Raw genomic sequence first — 7,500 nt, 5'->3', positions numbered from 1 at the left:
AAAGAAATATGGGACAAGTTGGTTGTGACATACGAAGGAACAAGTCAAGTGAAGGAAACAAAGATCAACATCCTCATGCATCAATACGAAATGCTCAAGATGAAAAAGGATGAGAATATAAATGAAATGTTTACACGTTTTACTTTGATTACTAATAGTTTGAATTCTCTTGGAAAAACTTTTACTAATGCAGAGAAAGTCCAGAAGGTCTTGAGATGTCTTCCAAGATCCAAATGGGGTCCAAAAGTCACTGCCATAGAGGAAGCTCAAGACTTGAGAGTTCTATCGCTTGACGATCTCCTTGGAAAACTCACAACTCATGAACTTACCCTACATGATGATGGAGATAATGATGTAATACCTTCCATGAAAAATCTTGCACTAAAGGCAAAGAAACATCATGAATCTTCAAGTGAAAATGAAGATAGCGATGATGAGGAAGATCCATTTGCGTTAATCACAAAAGGTCTTGAAGGAATTATGAAGATGCGAAAACGATTTAAGAAATTTAAATCCAGAAATAAAGGTAAGTCTTCTAATTCTAATTCTAATTTTAAGACTAACAAACTTGCTTGTTTTGAGTGTGGTTCTACAGAACATATGGTAAAGGACTGTCCTAAAAAGAAAAGGCAATCCTACAAAAAGAACAAGAACAAACAAGCGATGGTTGCAACTTGGAGTGATTCCGAAGGATCATCCGAATCCGAAACTGAAGATGGACAAGCTCATGTATGTCTTATGGCTAGTAATGATGACAATGATGATTTAGATCAAAATCACAAAGAGGTACGTGAATATCTTAACACATGCACAATAGATGAATTGGTTACAACACTCCTTAATATGTTTCAAATTGAGAAAATTTTAAAAGATGAGAAAAACACTTTAGAAGATAGAATACGTCATTATACTGAAGGTTGTGAAGAAATCATAAATAAAAATGATTCGCTAAAGGCTGAAAAAACAAATCTTGAAAAGACTGTCAAGGTCTTGAAAGAACAGAATCTCAGCCAGACTAAACAGCTTATCGATCTTAAGAATGAGAACAATGATCTTGAAGCCAGGATCAAAACCTTGAAAAATGAGTCTGAGAAAAATCTGCAAGCATTAAACAAGCTTAATGAGTCTGAATCTAAATTCACTAAAATGCTTACACGACAAAAACCAACTAGTGATAAAAGTGGTATTGGTTATAATCATGTTACACATAACTATAAGAGTAAAACCACATTTGTAAAAGGTGCAAATAAACATAAACTTACTCCTACTTGTACATTTTGTTGCAAAGAAGGACATATAAGATTTGCATGTCCTTAAAGACGTAAGGATGATTATATTATCAAGAATTCCTTTCCTCTTGAATTACGTGGACAGATAAAGCAAATATGGGTTCCTAAAGGGACAAGACCACCCAACATGGTCTATCCCGAATATGGTTCCAAATTTGTCACTTGGATAGCCAAGTAAGGTTAAGAAAGGTTATTTTTTTTTTGTTGTTTTGTAGGATAAACAAAAATGGATTCTTGATAGTGGATGCTCGAGGCATATGAGTGGTAAAATTTCTTTATTTTCTGAAATTAAAGAAAAATGCAATGGCTCAATCACCTTAGGAGATAAAGGTAAATGCAAAATTTTAGGTGTTGGTAAAATTGGTAAGAATCCATCTAAAACTATTGACAATGTTTATTTAGTTGAAGGTCTAAAATTTAATTTACTAAGTGTGTCTCAACTATGTGATAAAGGTAATGAAGTAATATTTGACAAAGAAAAATGTGTTGTTAAAAATCCTAATACCGGAGATACTCTCATTACTGCTCTTAGAAATGATAATGTTTATGCTTTACATACTAACGAAATTGCAGTGCAGAATTTCAAGTGTTTGAAAGCTATTACAGATAATCCAAAATTATGGCATAGACGTCTTGGTCACATCAATACTCACACCATGCAAAAGTTGGTTAGTAAAGATTTAGTTAAGGGACTTCCAGCTCTTGACTATAAACAAAGTCCTATTTGTGACGCATGCATTAAAGGTAAACAAGTAAGAAGTTCATTCAAACCGAAGAAAATGGTAAGTACATCAAGACCATGAGAACTCTAACATATTGATTTATGTGGACCAATGCGTGTACGGAGCATAAGAGGTAAATCTTACATCTTAGTTATAGTTGATGATTATTCTAGATTTACGTGGGTTGATTTTTTGAAGGATAAAAGTGAAGCCTTGAAACCGTTCTCAAGACGTTGTAAAGAGATGCAAACTCAACTGAACCTTCCAATAGTCTCGATTAGAAGTGACCATGGGAGAGAGTTTGATCAACTAGGCTTTGACTCCTTTTGTGAAAAATATGGTATAACCCATAACTTTTCAGCTCCTAGGACACCCCAACAAAACGGTGTAGTTGAAAGGAAAAATCGAACCTTAGAAGAAATGGCAAGGACTATGCTTATTGAAAATGGATTAGCTAAATACTATTGGGCTGAGGCTGTTAACACAGCTAATTATGTTTTAAATAGATGCCTTATTAGACCTGTACTCAAGAAAACTCCATATGAGTTATTCAAAGGAAGAAAACCGAATATAGCATACTTTAGACCGTTTGGTTGCAAATGTTTTATTCATAATAATGGTAAAGACAATTTAGGTAAATTTGATGCTAGAAGTGATGAAGGTATATTTCTTGGATACTCACTTAATAGTAAAGCTTATCGAGTGTTGAACAAACATACAAGTATAGTTGAAGAAAGTATACATGTTGTTTTTGATGAATCCGAAAATGAAACTTTAAGTGAAGGTTTTAAAGAGTTAAACCTTAATAAACATTTTGATGATTTAAGTGATGATGAACTGGATATTAAAAATGCTAATGCAGTTAAAAAGATTAACATGCAGGATACCATACAAAGTATTGAGGATGAAGGAAAACAGGTTGTTAACATTGAAGACTCACAGTCTGATTTTGAGACCCAACCTCAAGAGCTTGAGATAGCTCCTGAACATACTGCTTTTGAAACACCAATTAGAAATAGTTCAAATGAAGAAAGTATAAGTTCTTTGAATGAAAACACACCATCCATATTACGAAGAAGAACTAGAAAGTCATATCAACATCCTCCAGAGAACATTATAAGTGATCCAAACAAAGGTACGCAAACTCGATCCTCTCTTAAAAATCTATGTGCATTTTCTGCTTTTGTTTCTCTAGTAGAACCTAAAAATGTTAAAGAAGCATTACAAGAACCAGAGTGGATCATTGCAATGCAAAATGAATTAAATGAATTCGAAAGGAACAAAGTTTGGGATCTAGTTGAAAGACCTCCAGATCGTACCATCATTGGAACAAGATGGGTCTTTCGTAATAAACTCAATGAGGATGGAGATATTGTAAGGAATAAAGCAAGATTGGTAGCTCAAGGCTATAATCAAGAAGAAGGTATAGATTATGATGAAACTTTCGCACCAGTTGCAAGGTTAGAATCTATCCGTATTATGCTTGCTTTTGCTTCATATATGAATATTAAACTATATCAAATGGATGTTAAATGTGCATTCCTAAATGGATACTTGCAAGAAGAAGTATATGTTAAACAACCACCCGGCTTTGAAAATTCTGATCTACCTAATCATGTGTTCAAACTAAATAAAGCGTTATATGGCTTGAAACAAGCTCCAAGAGCTTGGTATGACAGATTTAGCTCACATCTACTTGAAAATGAATTTCAACGAGGTAAAAGTGATAAAACACTTTTCATTAAAACTAAAGGAAAAGATATTTTAGTTGTTCAAGTATATGTTGATGATATATTGTTTGGAGCTACTAATGATTCTTTGTGCAAGGAATTTTCTGAGATTATGTGCAAAGAGTTTGAAATGAGCATGATGGGAGACTTAACATTCTTTCTTGGACTACAAATACAGCAAAAGAAAGATGGCATATTTATTTGTCAAAGTAAATATGTTAGAGATTTATTAAAGAAGTACAATATGGATCAATGTAAAGAAGTTAATACGCCTATGAGTACAACACTAAGTCTGGACCAAGATATAAATGGTAAGAGTGTTGATCAAAAGACTTATAGAGGTATGATTGGTTCTTTATTGTATTTAACTGCTAGTCGTCCTGATATCATGTTTAGTGTTTGCTTATGTGCTCGTTTTCAAGCTAACCCAAAAGAATCTCACTTAACAGCAGTTAAGAGAATCTTTAGATATTTATATGGGACTAAAGACTTTGGTCTATGGTACCCTAGTTGTGGAAATTTTAGTTTGATTGGTTTTTCAGATGCTGATTATGCTGGATACAAAGTTGATAGAAAAAGCACCTCAGCATCGTGTCAATTCTTGGGAAATTCATTGATCTCTTGGTATTCTAAAAAGCAAAATTCAGTTGCTTTATCTAAAGCTGAAGCTGAATACATAGCTGCCGGTGCATGTTGCTCTCAAATTTTATGGATCGCTCAACAACTTAGAGACCTTGGAATTGATTTCAAAGGCATACCAATAAGATGTGATAATACAAGTGCAATTTGTATTACAAAGAATCCTGTGCAACATTCTCGTACTAAACACATTGAGGTACGTCACCATTTTATAAGGGATCATGTTGAAAAAGGTAATATTTCTTTATCTTTTATATCTACTGAAAATCAGTTAGCAGATATATTTACAAAACCTTTAAGTGCTGATCGTTTTGCTTATATACGTATGGAACTTGGCATGCTAAATGATGTTGCATGAATTAAGGGGGAGTAATGGCATATGAGTATAAGGATTGAGACGTTAATTACTTAAATACCAAGTATGTATTAAGGGGGAGCATTACATATTATCGTGATTATATATATGTTTATGCATGAATTTGAGAATTGAAAATTTAATTTCAATTTCTTAAAAATTATTTGTTTTATAAATATGGGATTTATAATTAAATACCTTTAATTAATAAAGGATATTTAATTATTTTAAAACAAAATTGTTTGTTCCAAATTGTTTGTGAACATCATCAATGCATTAAAAACATGTTCATGATTTTGGTTAAAAATTCAATTAATCTCATAATTGCATTTCCATTTATTCACGGTTGAAAACCCAAATCAAACACTTGTTCACTTTGATGAACAAACCGGTCAAGCTCCACACACCCTTTGCATTCCTTGTGTTGTCAAATCAATTTAATGAAAGTACAAATGCATTGTACTATACTTCTTAAATAGTGAGTGAATACGCTTTGCTCATTCATTTGCTCACAAAATCTCTTTCTGATTTCCTACTCAAACCGTCTTTTTCACTTTCCCTTTCAAGCTTTTCAAAATCTGCTTCAATGGCACCTAAAAGAAGACTAAGCAAATCCTCTTCAAAATCTGAAAAAGGAGAATCGTCTAAATCACAAATGGCTGAACCTATTACACCTGTTGTTCACTCACCATTGAACACTTTTGATGTTCCTAAACAATGGTTTGAAAATCATACTGCTTATGGGAGATGGGTTGATATTTTTCGACAAAGATCACTTTCCTTTGTTGATTTACTTGATTATAATTTCTTCTTGTTTGAAGACTTTGAAATAATCTCTGTTTTTATTCAATCTACTCCTGGTATGTTATTAAGTCCTGGTTCTACTATTTATCCAACTCTTGTAAAAGTTTTCTATTCAAACTTGTCTTTTATTATGGTTGATGGAGAACAAGCTTTGAGAAGTTTTATAAAAGGTCAAGAGATTATCATCTCGAAAACCCTAATGAATGACATTTTCAAATTTTCTCATGAAGCTGATGATCAAACCCCTAACATTTTGGCCTTACAAAATGCTAAGGATATGTTTATTCTTGAATCATTTTCAGATTTCTCTGCTGTTAAACAATTAACTCACAATGCTTTGAATTTAAATGGAAAATTGTTACACTACATTCTTGTAAGAACTGTTTTCTCTCGCAACACCTCTTGTGAACTGGTTACTGATGCTCATCTCATACTAATGTGGAAAATGTCTTCTCTGAAAAATGTTGATTTTTCTTCTATTATCTTCTCAACAATGCGGTTTTGTTGCTCTCATTCTCGCAATTGTTCTCTTCCTTATTCCAATCTTTTGACATTGATCTTTGATCATTTCAACTTGCTCTCTGATTTAGAGGAAGTGGATTGTTCTGGTCCTATTTCGTTGTCTAATGAAATCCTTCCGCCTCTTGGTATTTTCAAAGTGGATGGCAAATATGAGTTATACTCAAATTTGTCTTCAACTGATAAAGAGGATCTTCAAAAGATCCATGGTAAGCGGCTTACACGTCTTGAACCTCACATCAAAGAACACACCACTCTTTCCCGACTTCAGTCTCTAGACCTGGAGGTTGGTGAAATGAAATCTTCCCTACTGGCATTACATGATAAAGTGTCTACTCTCACTTTTATGTTAGACACTTTTATGAAAGAAATGAAGGGAATGGTAGTAGAAGATGTGGTAGTGGAAGAATAGGTCATTGATGGTGATGCTGCTGTACCTAAAGAGGCTGAGGCTAAGGAGAAGGAAGAAGAGGCTGAGAAGAAGGGAGATGATGATCAAGAAGTTGCTGTTGAGGGTCAAACTATTGATGTTAATAGTGCTGAGACTACTCCACTCCAAACAATTAATCCAACTGTTGATGAAACGATTACCCCTGGAAAACCAAAACCTTCCAAGAAAAGGAAGAGAAGGTCCAGGAAGTAATTTTTGTTGCTCATACATGTTATGGCTCTGATGAACAATATTTTCATTTCGGCAAACAATATTTTTTTTTGTTAATCCCAACATTTTAAGTCTCCTTGTTTACTATTTGATGAAAGTCAAAAAGGGGGAGATATATATATTTATATGTTTATGTATGTTTATTTGCATGCTTACTTGCTCTGATTTTATTTGCATGTTTGCTTGCTTATCATATTTTGCTTATATTGCTGGTTTGTATTATAGATGTTCTGATATATTATGCTCTGAAAAATTGTTGAATGTTTTGCTCTGATTTATTAATGAATTGTTCTGTTTATTGCTAAATGTATTAATGCTTAACATTCATGCTTAAGGGAGATATAATATATATGTTTAAGGGAGATATGGAAATTTTGTTTAATAGTTGCTGAAGTTGCTGATTGGATATTTGATTGCTGATTATAGATTATTATTCATGATCATAATGCTTGATAATAATGTCTTTGATATTAAAGTTTTGATATGATGTTACATTACAATGATGACTATCATATTTGCATGTATTGTGATTGGATATTTGTCTACATAAATAATGATTGTGATGATATGAAGTATGAAATTTCACTAGATTATATTATATTATTCTGATTTGAAAAACATGTTAAGAAATATTGAATAATTTTTCAATTCATATTAACTTAGAAATATGATTTAGGGAAATATGGTTTTGACTTTCATCAAGGGGGAGATTGAAGACTCAACTCTCTTAAATAATGCTAAGAGGAGATTGAAGACTTAATTCTCTTGAATGATGATAATT

This window comes from Amaranthus tricolor, chromosome 15 (assembly GCF_026212465.1).
Source record: "Amaranthus tricolor cultivar Red isolate AtriRed21 chromosome 15, ASM2621246v1, whole genome shotgun sequence".
Lineage (NCBI taxonomy): Eukaryota > Viridiplantae > Streptophyta > Magnoliopsida > Caryophyllales > Amaranthaceae > Amaranthus > Amaranthus tricolor.
This window is presented reverse-complemented; position numbering follows the sequence as displayed.